General features: G+C 41.3%; 1 protein-coding gene across 4 annotated transcripts in view; it reads left to right on the forward strand.

Annotated features, from left to right (window-relative positions):
• Window positions 1–17,705, forward strand: part of LOC126298624 (R3H domain-containing protein 4-like) — a 114,588-nt gene that overhangs the window by 90,092 nt on the left and 6,791 nt on the right. The gene's annotated exons all lie outside the window — the stretch shown is intronic.

Below are 17,705 nucleotides of genomic sequence, written 5' to 3' on the forward strand. Positions count from 1 at the left end.
ATGATTGTGATTAGTTGAATATTATTTTGCTTTAGTAAAGCACAATTTGACTGAAGCTTACATCATAAAGCACAAAACTATGGGCTGTAGCTGATACTATGGTGATCAGTTATTATTGTAAAGTTATATGTTATGTACCATATTTACCCGAGTATAAGACAACCCTAAATAGAAGATAGCACCCCTTTTTTATTTTTTTTAAAAAAAGGAGGCTTCTTGAGAGAAATTTATTTTTTTAATGTATTCTGACGAATCAAAATTACAAACTTTTATTGATGCAAGGTATCAGTCTGAAAAGTTAACATATCAGTTCAATAACTTATACCATTTACTGTCTTAATTTTTACTAATACAAGGAGAAATAAAAAGAAATTGTTTAATTTTTAACTTCATTGCCATTTTTGTTTACTTAGCTTGTCATCTGTGGTACTACAGTTTTTAATCACCATTGTAACAAGACATCTGCGAAACATTTATCTTTATTGTCACAAGTAGTTCGCTGAGACCACAGCTGTTGTTTTTTCTTTTTTTTTCTCCCCCCCCCCCCCCCCTCTGCCCCTCCCCGAACACACAGTGGCTTTCACGTCTATGTTGATGTGAAGATGTTAAAATGTTTCTTGCTTCCAAACATATCATCCACCTCTCATTGGCTGTGTAGAACTAGCAGCTGACACACCCTTATCCTACCTGTCATATCTCATGGTTAGCACCAACAGCATTGCTGCATGAAACTTGTAAGTATGCCACTGTCCCTAATCCAGACTTTCAGCATCTTGTGCATAATTGTATGATGTTGTTGAGTGTTTATCCAATTTTAAAGTCAGTTTGATTGCATGTGCAAATGGATTCAGACAAACTCCCATTTAGACATGGTAGGTGTTTATAAAAAGTCAAAGTACACAGTATTCATGCTCGTGGTTGGCTGCATGACAAAATTTTCTGCCCACTCAACACTCCTCCTGGCACTCATTGTAGTTCCCAGCCAAGCTGCTGTCACTGTTCCTCCTCCAGTGTTCCATAGTGCTGAGCTTGAGCAGCGTGCAGGTCATAAGTAACAGCAGGTCACAATTACAATTCAGTCCAGTTCTCTAACTTCCACTTGTCCCACAGTTCAGTGACATCTTATTATGAATATGTCAGCTACAGTGGTATGTAAGTTGTTTTATTTTGTGTCTTTCACAGTGAGCCCATTTCAGCACATTGCCATCATCAGGTGCTCTCTAAATACATAATTAAGTGATGGTCTTAATATATTGGTCTGTAACTATGATCAGAAAAGTTATAATACGTCTTCAGATGTTTTTACCTTACATGTAACATCATTGCTGTAGTGTCTTTTTAAGAATCGCTACTTTCTCCTAGGTGTACACAGGATATGTATATCTGATTTTAGTTGGTTTCCATGTGTACTATATTTCAGACAGCTTGGATGATAGTGGATCAGCGATATTACATGTTAACATAGTCACCAGTATAAATAAGTGGTGGTTTGTTTCTAATCATGTTTTTGCATGGAGTTGTTTTAGTTTTATTTGAAATTTTTATTTTACATTTTTAATTTTTTTATAATAATTTTGTTATTGCCTATGATTAATGTTAGTGTTGTGTCTTTGTTTTATGCTTTTCATGTCATTATTGCTGTTACTGTGGATAGTGTTATTTAGCGGCTATGGTTTATTACTTTACCCATTTTCTTGATTTGTAATGTGAATAAAGTTTTCTATGTGCTTTTTGTGCTTAGGTGGGTTTATTCGTTCAGTAAATTTGTAGGGTTGCTGTATGCATGTGTTACACGTGCCACAAATTCTACATAGGACAAACCAGTAGAAACTTCAAAATTAAATATGAAGATCACCCCAGAGATAGTAAAAACAACCCATCCACATTTTTTCAACATTTACAAACAGAAAAACAATATGTAAAACCTATAGACAAAGCACTGGAAATCCTCCATATTATGCAGGAGGGAACATCCATGAGGAAATAGATATATTGGCATGCATACATAACCCTAAAAATTTACTGGACGAACAAACCAACCTAAAATACAAAAAGTACATAGAAAACTTTAAACTGGTAAAGTAATAAATCGGGGACACTAAATAACAAATATCCATAGTAACAGCAATAACAACGTGAAGAATGTAACACAGCCGTAACACCTACATAAATCGAAGACAATAACAAAATCGTTAAGAAAAGATTAAAAATGTAAAATAAAAATCTCAAATATAACTAAACCAAACTCCAGGCAAAAACATAATATTTGAACCAAACCAATAATAATAATAATAATAATAATAATAATAATAATAATAATAATAATAATAATAATAATAATAATAATAAACAACAACTGAGTTCCCACATATCACTTATTTGTAATGGTAACTATGTAAACATGTAATGTCACTAATCCACTGTCATGCAAGCTGTCAGAGAAATAGCACACATTCAAACCAACTGAAATCAGATATACGTCTCCAGTGTACACGTAAGAGAAAGTAATGATTCTTAAAAAAGACACTACAGCAATGATGTTACATGTAAGGTAAAAACACCTAACAATGTATTACAACTTTGCTGATCATACAGATCATTATATTAAGACCAGCACCTGATGATGGCAATATGCTGAAATGGGCTTATCATGAATGATACAAAATAAAAACCATTTGCAGAGCTGTGTAGCTGGCTGATATCTGTAATAATCATGTCATTGAAAGACATGTTTTGCACTGTGTACCCCAAAGAACAAAAGTTAGTGACATCCGTTGGTTTGATCTCCACAGCAGGCCATTCCACTGCAATTTATTCTTATAATAACAGTTGTACTCGGTTTACATCTACGTAGATACTCCACAAGCCACTGTACGGTGCTTGGCAGAGGGTACCCTGTACCACTATTAGCCATTTCCTTTCCTGTTCAACTCAAAAACAGACCAAGGGAAAAATGACTATCTATGTGCCTCTGTATGAGCCATAATTTCTCGAATCTTACCTTCATTGTCCTTAAACGCAGTGAGTGTTGGTGGCAGTAGAATCGTTTGGCAGTCAACTTTAAATGCCAGTCCTCTAAATTTTCTCAACATGTGTCTTGAAAAGAACATCGCCTTCACTCCAGAGATTCCCATTTACGTTTCTGAAGCATCTCCGTAACACACGTGTTGTTTGAATCAGTGGGTAACAAATGTAGCAGCCCACCTCTGAATTGCTTCAATGTCTCCCTTCAATCTGACCTGGTACAGATCCCAAACACTTGAACAGTACTCAAGAATAGGTTGCCACCAGCATTCTATATGCATCCTCCTTTGCAGGTGAACCACTCTTTCATAAGATTCTCCCAATAAACCAAAGTCGACTATTCACTTTTCCTACCACAGTTTTCACATGTTTGTTCCATTTCACATTGCTTTACAACGTTACGCCTAGATATTTAAATGACTTGACAAATATTGTAACTGAACTTCACAGGTTTGTTCTTCCTACTTATCCACATTAATTTATATTTTTCCATATTTAGAGTGATCTGTCTCCAAATTTTGTCCAAGTCATCTTGTATCTTCCTTAAGTCACTCAACTTTGATGGCTTACTGTACACAATAGCATCATCAGCAAACAACTGCAGATTGGTGCCCACCCTATCTGCCAAATTGTTGATGTATATAGAGAAAAACAGTTGTCCTATAATACTTCACTGGGGCAATCCTGATGATACCCTCGTCTCTGATGGACATCAAACATGAGTACAACATACTGGGTTCTATTACTTTAGAAGTCTTCAAGCCACTCCCGTCTCTGTGAATATGTTCCATATGCTTGTACCAACATTAACAGCCTGCAATGGGGCACCATGTCAAATGCTTTCCAGAAATGTAGAAAAATGGAATCTACCTGTTGACCTTTGACCTTCATCTATAGTTCACAGTAAATGGTGTGAGTATAGGGCAAGCTGAGTTTCACACAAGCGATGCTTCCTAAAACCATACTGATTCGTGGACAAGTGCTTCTCTGTCTCTAGAAAGTTTATTATATTTGAACATATTATATGTTCAAGGATTTTGCAGCAAACCAAAGTTACGAATATTGCTCTGTAATTTTTCAGGTCCATTTGTAAAACCAAATTGGGATTCAATCCAGACCTAGTGATTTATTTGCTTTCAAATCTTTCAGTTGTTTCTCTATGCCAGAAGTGTGTATTACTATGTCGTCTATAAGGGATTCTGTCTGATGGTCAAATGATGGTATGTTTGTGTGCAATTCACCTGTGAGAACAATTTCTTGAATAGAAAATTTAAAACTTTGCTTTCATTTTATTATCATCAAGTGCCACACTGGAATGGTCAACAAGGGCCTGAGTGGAAGCCTCAGACTCTCTGAGCGATTTTACGTTGCACCAGAATTTTTTCAGGTTCTTTGTCAGATCTTCTGCTAAGGTGTGAGGGTGGTTGTTACTGTATGCTTCATGTGCAGATCGTTCCACAGACGCATGAATCTCTACTAATCTTTGCTTGTTATCATTTGCGCATTCTCTTTTGAAACAAGAGTGCAGCAGCCTCTACTTTCTCAGCATCTTCCAAATTTCCTTATTAAACTATTAATCTAATGTAATTTAATGTGTTATATCTTTTCGTTACACATTTAATTTTGGATTAATTTTCTTTCTTCTTTCATCTGATTGTGTCCCCATCTTGTTCTAAAGCTGATTAGAAGCTGGTAACATAATTCCCTGGTGTTCTAATACGTGAACAGCAACTAAATTTTTCATTTGCGACCCATTTTGCGAATCATTACAGTTTCTCATAATCAGTAAAATATTGACTTGGATTCAGAATATAGTTATTGTTTTTGAAGGAAGAGATTTTAACCTTTGAACGTTACCTTTACTTAAAAAGCAGCAGAAATGTTTGTATACAGTATCCATACATGTACGAGAACTTCTACTGCAAACTTGTTCAGATACAACAAGTTTGATAAGTTGATAGAATTTAATTTTATTTCCTCCTGTGTTCCACAGAATTGTCACTTTTTAAGTAGAGCATTATGTTGTTGTAGTGGCTAGTTCATAGTTTCTGGCATCTCCATTGCACTGGAGCCACAAGTCAAATGTGTGGGTGTTCAAGCAAGGTCAACGCTTATCAAGATTTTCTGCGTACCTGGAAGTCTTGAGCTTATTTGAATGTGAGATTGTTCAAAATAAATATGCATGAAACAGCTATAGCCGAAGCATGGCCTACAAATAGAAGACAATCTTTATATTAATCTATTAAACAATGTAAAAATATTAATGACCAAAGCAATAGTTTAATTTGCGAATATAAGATGTCGTATTTTTTGAATGACAAATTTGGGAAAAACCCTCATCTTATAATCTGGTAAATATGGTAAATATTATGGTAGCTAGAGTCCATACTTAGTACCATGAAAACAATCACACATTTATATTTTTTAATTGTTGGTTTTGTGTTGTGAGAAATTTGTATAGTTGATTTGAAACTGTAGTAGTGTGGGAAGTTGTGTAAGGGTGTCACAGAATTTTGGTATTGTCTTGCTTAGTATTGGTAGCCTTCATATTTTCAAACGGTATGTGGCAGCAGACTATTGTATGTTGAATTCAATTCCAGATTCATGTACTTCATGGATCTGAACTATAGTAATACTTTCCTAGGACTACATTACTGTGTAGTTTTCTAACATTTAAAAACATAATTATTTTATCTTCTCGTGCTTGGATGGCAGGAGTACTCACATGCCCCCTCCCCCTCCCCCTCCCCCCCCACCTTATTATTTGCACATGCTGTGCATTAGATCAGGATTACTATCTCATAACCCATAACCCCTTTATCTCAAACTGTGACACAAAGTTACAATGATTGGTTTCATTTCTAAATTTGTATCAATTGAAAGTTCTCTTGGTCGGGCCAATATTTGAGACAGCTCATGGTTAAATCATTGTTTTCCAACCTTATAACATGGGCTATTTTTGGGGCTGGTCATTACTAAAATCCCTCAATGCGACAATGTCCAACAGCTTTTATATATCTGCTTATTGAAGTCTGTATCAAAGAAACCTTTTGTAAAACTGCAGAGGGTGAGACCTCTGTTGGGTCCTCGTGTTTGTTTGCTAAGTTATTTTAGGATTTTAAGTGCTTCCTGTCAAGTGACTCTTATCTCATTAATGTATAAATGCCATTTTAATTTGTCACAAAACACACAGAAATCTGAGTTGTTTAAATTTAAAATGGTACCATTTATATGAGGCTTAACTGATGTAAAATTATTTGAATGATAAAAATACATGCAGATGGATTTTCTGGATGACAATTCAATTTTTTTTCATGTCCAGTGTTCCAATCTCTTAATTCGCAGCAGAAGTTCATGCAAGGTTGATCTAAGATGTGGAAGAGTTGTGTACAGCTAAACTCTGAGAGGGTGTTCTCCAAGTTTGTTTGTTTGTTTCATTACTCTGTTACTTGCCAAGCAGCTGCTGCTGCTTAGATAATATGGGTATTATTTCTTTGCAGTTTAATGCACCCCCCCCCCCCCCCTCTCTCTCTCTCTCTCTCTCTCTCTCTCTCTCTCTCACACACACACACACACACACACACACACACACACACACACATCCATAATAGCAATAATCCAAGTCCACTGCCTCTAATACTATTTCTTGACATACATCTTGATCAGCACACGATGTAACTTATGAGCATACTTCAGGAATGTCTGTGCATTGTATGCATCGTGTGGTTTTGGCAGTATGCAAACTTGAAACTTACAAGAAGGTCAATTTCCAATACCTTTGAACTAGTTTATGTGAAAATCTCACTTTGTATCATGAGGTTAAGTTTTTTCTTTGCCCACGGATGGGAAACTGTTCTTACTTGTCACTATTGTATATAAAATATTTATCATGTCTCTGATGTTAATTTACCACAAAATATTATTTGTCTCCCCTGCGGGTCCGGGGGTTAGAATAGGTCCAAGGTATTCCTGCCTGTCGTAAGAGGCGTCTAAAAGGAGTATCGCATGTTTCGGCCTTTGTGATGGTCCCCTGTAGGGTTTTACCTCCATTTTTCAAAATGTTCCTGAAGAGCGAGCCAATTGGGGAAGGGCGCCTTACATGATGCATCGTGTCCATCGTGTGCCGAGACCAATCGCATCCTTCATTGACTTGGATCTGCACTTCTGCTCATTCTCCAACTGTTGGGCGAGGTCACCCTCCTGGGTGCGTATTTTTCCAACTACGGTGCAGTATCGTTTTCTACACTGACATTGATAATAGACTTGTTTGCTTGGTTGCACCTGATATCCAGCATGGTAGCCAGTCTGTTGTGGTGGGGCCACCATGTACCCTGTTGGTTGTAGCCCCTGACCACACAGGGATCACTCTACTGATACCTACACCTTCTCACATATGCCAAAGGGGAAGATGCCCATCCCCCTGTGGCATCGGGACCTCCGGCAATGACCATCCTGCAAAGTGGCTTTTGCTGCGTGCAGCTGGGTGGCGCCCATGGTGAGGGCGGAGTGGGTGGCATCAGGGTGGATGACACGCAATGAAGCCTCAGTTTTTGTTGAGCATTTAGAGGACAAGTTTGGGGAGATGGAGGGCTTGTTCAAAATGAGATCTTGGTCAGTCTTGATTGAAACAGCATCCTCTGCCCAGTCACGGGCGTTACTCACTTGTGACAAGCTGGGGATGTTTCTGTAACCATCACACCCCGTAAGAGCTTAAATATGGTCCAGGGTGTCATATTTCACAGAAACCTTCTTTTGCAGTCTGATGATGAGCTGCACACCAATTTAGAACGGTGAGGAGTAGATTTCATTTGGCGTATCCACAAGGGTCCGAGGGATAATCAGGTTTCCACCGGTGCCTTCATCTTAGGCTTCGAGGGTGATAAATTACCCAAGAAGGTCAAGGTGATGGTCTACCACTGTGATACGAAACCCTATATCCCTCCCCTAATGTGGTGCTTTAAATGTTGGAAGTTTGATTATGTCTTCCTGCTGTACTTCCAGTGTCACATGTCGAGATTGTAGACACCAATCACATCCCAATACTCAATGTGTCCCACCTCCCATCTGTGTCAACTGTGGAGAGCACCATTCACCTTGCTCACCAGACTGCAGGATTCTCTAGAAAGAAAGGAAAATTGTGGAGTAAAAGACCCTGGACCAATTGACGTATAGTGAGGCTAAGAGGAAATTTGAGCGCCTACATCCTGTGCCCATGAGGGGCACTTCCCTCCCTTTTGCTCCTGCACCACCTAGAGGAGCAGCATCCCCCCTACCCCCCCCCCCCCCCCTGCCCACCACCATCAGGGACATACATCCCCACTTCTAAGTTGGAGAAGTGTAAAACTTCTTCGGCTGCTCTCGCTAGGAAGGAGTCCCTTGGGTCACTCCCTTCCCAGGCTTTTGCTAGTGGGAAGAGTGACACCTGCCAGTGCCTGAAGACCCCAAAAGCAGCTAGTCGCAGGGCTTCAGGCTCATCCTCAGTCTCGGAGACTGAATCAGTGAAGTCCTCTCAGCCAAGGAACCCCAAGGAACAGTGAGAGAAATCCAAAAAGAAGGTTCCCAAAACCAAGTGAATTGCAGTGGCACCCACACCACTGCTATCTACAAGCTCTGTGTCTGCGGACCTAGATCTGTCTGAGGACCTAGATCTTACTGGATTGTCAGACAAAATGGATATAGATTGCTCGGGAAAAAAAATCGGTGGCAGCAGGTGACACTGAGGCGTAAACTGCCTAGTTGAATGTTCCACGCCTTCCCCATCTCAAGATGACGTCTTCCTCCAGTGGAATTGTGGCAGTTTTTTCCACCGCCTGGCTGAGCCTCAGCAACTGTTAAGCTTTACACCTGTTTTCTGCATTGCCTACCAGGAAGTGTGGTTCCCAGCAATGCTGACCCATGCCCTCTGCGGCTATAAGGGATACCACAGGAACCATAATGACTGTAATAGTGTCAGGTGGAGTTTGCATTTATGTCCTAAACTCAGTCTATAGTGAAGCTGTGGTTGTCAGAATAAGGATGACGCAGGAAATAACTGTCTGCAATGTATATCTTCCTCCAGATGGTGTAATATCCTGGAATCTATTAACTGCACTGATTGATCAACTCCCTAAACCTTTCCTATTTTTGGGAGTTTTTAATGCCCATAACCCCTTGTGGGGTTGCACCGTGCTTACTGGCTGAGGCAGGGATGTCAAAACTTCACTGTCTCACTTCAACCTCTGCATCTTAAATACTGGGGCCACCACACATTAAAGTGTGGCTTGAGGTACTTACTCGGCCATTGATTTATCAATTTGCAGCCCAGGACTTCTCCCATCTATCAGCTGGAGAGAACACGGCGACCTGTGTAGTAGTGACCACTTCCTCATCTGCCAGTCACTGCCCCAGCATCAAGCCCACGGACGCCTGCCCAGATGGGCTTTAAAGAAGGCAGACTGGGAAACTTTAACCTCTGTGGTCACTGTTGATTCTTCCCTACATAGAAAAATTGATGTGATGGTTGAGCAGGTGACTACAACAATCGTTTCTGTGGCAGAAAACACAATCTCTCGCTCTTTAGGGTGTCCCAGTGAAAGGAAGTTTCTTGGTGGTCACCAGACATCGCTGAAGCAGTTACAGACCGTTGGCGAGCACTCTTCCCTGGAGCACCTCATAGCCTTTAAGCGGCTCCATGCTTGCATTGACCAACTTATCAAACAACGGAAGCAGGAGTGTTGGGAGAGATGTCTCGACAATTGGGTGCCATATGTCACCTTCCTAAGTCTGGGCAAAGATCAAATGTCTCTTCAGTTACCAGACCCTAACAGATGTTCACAGTGTTAACATAAATGGTGTGTTATGTACCGATGGAAACGTGATTACCGAGCACTTTGCTCAGGCATCTGCATCGGAGAATTACCCCCCAGCCTTTCGCACTCTCAAAAAGCGACTGGAAGGGAAAGCCCTCTCATTTACTACACGCCACAGTTAATCCTATGATGCTCCATTTACAGAGTGGGAGCTCCTCAGTGCCCTTGCATATTGCCCTGACACAGCTCCTGGACCAGATCCGATCCATAGTCAGGTGATAAAACCTCTCTCATCTGACTAAAAGTGATGTCTCCTTGTCATCTTCAACCGGATCTGGTGCAATGGTGTCTTTATATCGCAATGGCAGGAGAGCACCATCATTCCAGTGCTCAAACCTGGTATAAACCCACTTGATGTGTATAGCTGTCGGCCCATCAGCCTCACCAATGTTCTTTGTAAACTGCTGGAACGTATGGTGTGTTGGCTGCTTCCACCAGGGTCGCTCTACCATTGATAATCTTGTCGCTCGAGTCTGCCACCCGAACAGCCTATTCCAGACGCCAACAGTTGGTTGCCGTCTTTTTTGATTTGCGAAAAGCGTATGACGTGACCTGACGACCTCATATCCTTGCTACATTATAAGATTGGGGTCTCTACGGCCCACTCCAGATTTTTATCCATAATTTCATGTTGCTTTGTACTTCCCAGTCCAAGTTGGTGCCTCCCATAGTCCCCCCCCCCCCCCCCTCCCCCCATATTCAGGAGAATGGGGTCCCACAAGGCTCTGTATTCAGTGTCACTCTATTTTTAGTGGCCATTAATGGTCTAGCAGCAGCTGTAGGGCCGTCCGTCTTGCTTTCTCTATATGTAGACAACTTCTGTATTTCATACTGTTCCACCAGTACTAGTGTTGCTGAACGGTGCCTACAGGGAGCCATCCACAAGGCGCAGTGTTGGGCTGTAGCTCATGGTTTCCAGTTTTCGGCCCCAAGGTCGTGTGTTATGCACTTCTGTCGGTGTCGTATCGTTCATCCAGAAGCAGAACTTTACCTTAATGATGATCCACTCACTGTAATGGAGACATATCGGTCCTTAGGATTGGTTTTCGATGCCTTATTGACTTGGCTTCCTCACCTTCGCCAGCTTAAGCAGAAGTGTTGGTATCACCTCAATACCTTCCTCTGCCTGAGCAACACCAACTGGGGTGTAGATCGCTCTATGCAACTGCAGCTCTACAGAGCCCTTGTTCAATCCTGTTTTGACTGTGGGAGTCTGGTTTATGGTTCGGCAACACCCTCAGAGTTTCGTTTACTTAACCCGGTGCACTACTGTGACGTGCGCCAAGTGACAGGAGCTTTCAGGATGAGTCCGGTGACCAGTGTCCTTGTGGAAGCTATAGCGCCTCCATTGCAGCTTAGGCGTGCGCAACTGTTGGTCAGTTAACGTAGCACACGTTCATAGATCCGGTGCGCATCCGAATCACGGTCTCCTTTCCCCATCCACGGCTGTTCATCTCCCGCATCAGTGGGCCAGGTCAGGGCTTCCAATTGCAGTTCATGTCCAATCCCGTCTTTCTGAACTGAAGTCTTGCCTTTACCACCTATATTTGAGGTCCAATCACATACACCTCCATGGTGTTAAACTAGGCCGCAGCTTTGCCTGGATCTTTCACATGGCCCTAAGGACTCAGTTAACCCCGCGGCTCCCTCTGCCACTTCCTCTCAATTCTTGAAGTACTGAGGCCACGAGGTTGTTTACACCTATGGCTCGACGGCTGATGCTCCCGTCGGCTTCACGACTGTCCACGTAGGACATATTGAATAGCATTCCTTGACTGATTGCTGCAGTGTTTTCATGGCCGAGCTGGTGGCTGTATCTCGTGTTTTTGAGCAAATCCATTTAAGCCCTAGGGAGGTGTTTCTTCTGTGTACTTACTCCTTGAGCTGCCTCCAACCTCTTGACCCTCGTCATCCTTTGATAGCGACCATCGAAGAGTCTATCTATGCCCTGGAACGGTCCAGTTGTGCAGTGGTGTTTGTCTGGACCCCAGGTCACGTCGGAATCCCTGGCAACGAACTTGCTGACAGGCTGGCCAAACAGGCTATGCGGAAACAGCTCATGGAGGTCAGCTTCTCTGCAACTGACCTGCTTTCAGTACTACGCCGCAAGAATTTGCAGCTTTGGGAGGCGAAATGGCATAACCTCAGCATGCACAACAAACTGCGTGCCATTAAGGAGACTACAGATGTGTGGCAGTCCTCCATGGGGGCTTCTCGCAGGGTCTCTGTGGTTCTCTGCCGCCTCTGCATTTGCCACGCTCGGGTGACATGACTACCTCCTGCACTGTGATGACCCACCTCAGTGGTGGTGCGGCGTCCAGCTGACAGTGGTGCATATCTTTGGTGAGCTGTCCTTCTTTGGCTGCCCTGCGGCAGACTCTTCAGTTACCGGACTCGTTGCCATTAATTTTAGCTGACAGTGCCTCATTGGTTAATTTAGTTTTATATTTTATACATGATGGTGGGTTCTATAATTCTGTGCAAGTCTTAGCACATGTCCTTTGTCCCTTAGTGTTCTTCACTCTAATGCTTCAGGGTGGATGTTTTAATGTGTTGCAGAGTGGCTGGCTTTCTCATTGTTTTTGTCCATAGTATTATTGGTTGTCATTCTGTCGTTCTTATGGTTCTTCTTTTCTCTTGTTATTGTGCTGTACATCTCCTTTCTTGTCTTCTTTCCTTTGTGTAATTATTTTACTGGAAACAAGGGACTGATGACCTCGAAGTTTGGTCCCTGCACCCCGCTCTTTTAAACCAACCAACCATTAATTGTCTTCCATTCATGGGCCTATAACCTGTTGAAATAATGTGTTGTGGGTTGACAAATAGTCCATACACAATAAACTTTGATTTTTGCTGTTATGGGTCACACAACAAGAGATACAGAAGTGAGGTACAAAGATATTGACTGTTCACACACCAAATATTCTACAAAACTCAAGAGTGTGTGAAACTGAGAACTCTCTGTAGCACCAGTAAGATAACCTTGTAACACACAGTGTTCCTGAAGTGTGCTGAAAAGCTGCATAACATGTTGAAAAAAATGATTTATTTGTAATAAAATAATATCAGACATGGTGGACTTCAATTTTTGCTATTACAAATCACACAATGTCTGGAACAAAATGAGTTACACTGAGTCTTCAAAAACTCAGTGTGAACAGGGAAAAAATCAGCACAGCATAAATTACATCAAAGAGTTGACAGTAGAGTAAAAGTCTTTTTCAGAATTATTACTGGTTTACAGCCCCTTACCTGATACTGCCCCCCCCCCCCCCCCCCCCCCCCCCCGCTCCCCTTGTGCTGCAGGAACGTCTCGTAGGCTGTCGTCTGCTATGGATAACTTACTTGCGGTCAGAACAAAACTCACTACTTTGATGTTTCCTCTGCACTAGTATCATCCTTAAACACTCTTTCTATAAGAGAACATGTCAGTGTCTTGTTACTAGTCACTGCTCTGGAACCCAAATTAATCTTTTTTTTTCTTTTATGTCCTATTTGTGACTACTTAGATTTAGAACATGAAAGTAAATTTCTTCAAAAAAATTTCTGAGTGTGATTTCTTCCTTAGCAATATCTTACTCTTTTTTCTCAACTTGTCTTAGTCTAGTTGAGTGTGAATGCTGTGTAAGTCAAAGCTTTGCCCACATTCTAAATGGAAATGCACTTTCAGGTACAGAAATCCTGACCAATCTAACAATACTGTTTTTTTATTCAGCGGTTAGATTTTATTGTGAGCTGTATGGTGCAGTTTTCTGGTGCCCCTTCAAACACAAAATTCTGCTCCTATATTGATTCTTAATACACTCCTAGAAAATGAAAAAAGAACACATTGGCTCAAGTGAATAAGACCTGGTATACTTGCATGGGACACTGTGAGAGGGCAGTGCATGCGATGATCAAACGCGTCACAATGTGCTCAGCAGTAGTTCACCGCCAGAGCCAGTGGCAGCCAGTTCTGACGTGGTGTACGGAGCTCCTTGTGCGTCTTCAGCATTGTCAGCATGCCGCGACAGCGTGTATGTGAACCGTTTGTGCAACTGACGGACTTTGAGCAAGAGCGTATGGTAGGCTTGCAGGAGGCTGGATGGACATACCGCAAAATTGTGCAACACATGGGGCAAGAGGTCTCCACAGTGCATTGATGTTGTCGCCAGTGGTCAGCAGAAGGTGCATATGCCCGCAACCTGGGCCCGGACAGCAGTGACGCACAGATGCACGCCAAGACCGTTGCGCTTCACGAAGTGCCGTGCAGGACCACACAGTCACTTGACAACAAATTAGGGACACTGTTGCTTCGGGGTAATCACTGACAACCAATCGCAACAGTCTCCGTGAAGCAGGGCTATGATCCCGCATTCCGTTAGGGCGTCTTCCATTCACACCCCAACATCACTCAGCCCACCTCCAGTGGTGTCACGATAGGCGTTTATGGAAGGACGAATGGAGATGTCATCTTCAGTGATGAGTCGCTTGTGCCTTGTTGCCAATGATGGGCAAATGCATATGTGGCATCGTGCAGGGGAGCACAAAAATCTGGAGTGTGTACGACAGAGGCACACAGGATCAACACCCAGAATTGTGGTGTGGGAAGCCATATCCTACACTGGCTATTCTCCACTGGTGATAGTAGAACAGTGTGCTCTGAATGATATCAATCGAAGACGAGGTAAACATTATGGAAACAAAACAAAATTTTAACAACAATTTTTATGCTTCATAGCACTGTAAGCTTCATTAAGTAATGGATTCATCTACAAATGACAGATGAATTGCAATACAATGGTTATAGTGAGAGTTGCACATTAAACTCACTGTACTGTGCATTGTGCATGACTGCATAAATTTGACATTAAACAGTTGTGGCACTGTTAGTAAGTTAAGTCCATTCATCATGACAAGGTTGTACCACATCAGATGGGAAAAATCTGTTTTCCATTATTGTAAGGCTTGCATAGAAAGCAACAATGAAATTGGTTTTTAATTGTTGTGATACTGGCACAAGATACATTCAGTATGCTGTCCAGTTTTCTGTATCAAGTTGAAATTGAGAAACAGCATGTTCAACAACAAATAACTGTGTCTTAGATGTCACATTTAGAATGTGCTGCACAATGCATGCATTCAGCTCAACTAGATTTGTAATTGGAGCACTTCAACACATCATCAGTCAAATAAGGCCACAGCCAAAAGTGACACAGGCTAAGATAAGGTGATCTGGAAGGTTAGGCTGTAAGAAAATGATAGCTGATAATTCTAGTATTTCCAAGATGCCTGCACACCAGCTGCTTCATTGGCTATGCAATATGTGGAGGAGTGCCATCTTGCACCTGTTGAAGGTTTGCAATGATGTTGGTGCACAAAAGATTCTCTTAGAATTTACCAGAAATGGTAAAGGTAACAGAACCTGCAGGACCTATCTCCTTGGAAAAATATGGCCCTATGATCGTTTAGTATAAATATCTATGGAGTGAGAATTTGCATGCACAGAATAAGAATTCTGTCTGTAACATCTCCTGCAGTTAGTCACATGATTTTGGAATGGCGCATTTTAACCTGTATAGGACTTAGTGCATTTTGAATGTTGTTATTTTGCTGCTACAGATAGATTCCCTTCAGAAGTACTGTGAAAGTTGCATATATGCATTTTACAGACAGTGTAACAATTTGATACCAAGCACTGAAGTTGCATTGTTAACTGCAACAGGCAGAAGACTTGCTTTGTTGGTGCCGCACATTTTAGCAGTTGTGGTCGAGATAAACTTGTGTAGCAGTGTCCTTCAGCACGCCAGTGTAAAAGTGTGGACAGAATCAGCTAAGGAAAAACCTGTGCAATATGCATGTTAATCTATATATAAAAGCTGACTTAGTAATTTTCCCTCATGTGAGACTGCTTGTACAAGATCGTGTGTTGATTTAAAGTTCTATATTAACATATTTTACTGTTTGCATCATTTCCTCTGTGTAATCTTTCATTGTATCAGTACTTGTTCGTATTGTGAAATTTCAAACATTTGCGAGTGCTGTGATAAACTAGTATTGTTACTGTTAATTGTAGGCTTGAACTAAATTGTGCTGTTTTAAAATTTTTAAGGCAGTAGGCTTATTGTCATTCAAAACAATCTTTCTCTGATTTCATTGTACAGTTCCATGAGACATAGGTTAGTTTCAGAGTTTTCGGATGTTTCCAAAACTATATTTTTGACAGTTGAGTGTTGTATGACAGATATGAGTGTTGTGGATACATAATTTACTTTGTAGCAAATCAGTGTTTGTGGTTCACAGTTCAGCTAAAGTATACATCTCCGCTGAATTTCATTGTGTATCAAAACAAATAAATGTGTTTTTGAGAATTTTCGGAACCTACCATCGTCCTTTGTATAATCTATGAGCAATTTGTAACAGATCGAGGTTTGTGATTTAGTTACTGTAGCAGATTTTCTGACAAAAATTTTGTTAAGAGGAGTAGCCCTAATTATTATCTGCATATATCATAAATCAACTCTGTTTTTGAGTTTGTTAACAACTATAATTAACATCAGAACTTTTAAGAAAGTAGTAATTTTTACCACAGTTTTTTTGTAGCTCTAATGGAAATCCTATTTTGTGTATCTGCTTCAATTCTCATAGGGAATTAGAAACTTTCTACCTCTACAAATTAAAAGATAATCAGCAGGTTTAAATTAAAGTCCTCTGTTCACTGCCTTATAATACATCATCAGCCAAAACACAGCCCCAATGTGACTGCGGTTCTTAAACACAGGATGAGTTAGTTGACGTAAGCAGCTGGAAATGAGCCTGACTACTGTCAAACAATTGACACCTACTGAGAATAGGTGTGTTGGAAGAGCTCCCAAGAGTCTTGTACTTCTGATACGTGTACCAGACGTACCTCAAGTACTATTTTCTCTAGTTTATCCTGTCTTCTCTGCAGAAAGTACAGGATCTATCATTACCTATCCACTTGACTGCAAGTGGTATGTCAGTAGGCATCCTGTACAGGGCGGACGGGGACCAGGGAGGATTCAGGGTGTTGTACTGATCCCTCTAACCAATAAGTTTGAGATGCTGTCTTTCACTGAAACTGACACAGTGGGTCTTGCTTCAACTGTTGTGTGGAAACCTGTTTTGTCCAGTGTCAGGAGGAGGCAAACTCAAAATGGTAGGGGTCTATAAATCATTGGCACTTGAAATGTAAGACGAATGATGGTACCCCGTAGGGAAATGGCAGCAAGGGACAAGAAAGGCCACAGTGTGCACTGAGTGTGTATGCCTGGGTGTCTCATTAAACATGTTGAAGGGGCTATTCCAGCAGCCATTGAGGAAACCTATTCCAGCAGCCATTCAGGAAACAGGTTGCAACCAACTGCAGATTGTGTTGTCGACATCTTACTTGGATCATTCCAGTGACTGGCAGAGAAAGTTGAGAAGACCAGCTTCATGGAGCGAGTCTCAACGAAGCTTACAATTTGCAGCGTTGTCCCCAGAAATGGCCATGGCCCTTTCGTTCTGAGCCGAATGGAAGGGCTGAATCAGATACTTTGAAAGTTCTGTGAAAAACTGGGCTATGACTTCCTAGACTTACGCTACAGGGTTGAGAACTGTAGGGTCCCCATAAATAGGTCAGATGTGCCCTACACATTAGAGCCTGCTACTCAGGTAGTTGACAGTGCGTAGGATAGAAACAGTTTTTTTTTTTTTTTTTTTTTTTTTTTTTTTTTTTTTTTTTAAATAGGCGACTGTCCATCCAATCCAGATAATGACAGCTGAAGAGCTGAAGAGTATTAAAATCCTGGCAGTAAACTGCAGAAGCATTTGCAACAAAGTGCCAGAGTT

The sequence above is a fragment of the Schistocerca gregaria genome, chromosome X (assembly GCF_023897955.1).
Source record: "Schistocerca gregaria isolate iqSchGreg1 chromosome X, iqSchGreg1.2, whole genome shotgun sequence".
Lineage (NCBI taxonomy): Eukaryota > Metazoa > Arthropoda > Insecta > Orthoptera > Acrididae > Schistocerca > Schistocerca gregaria.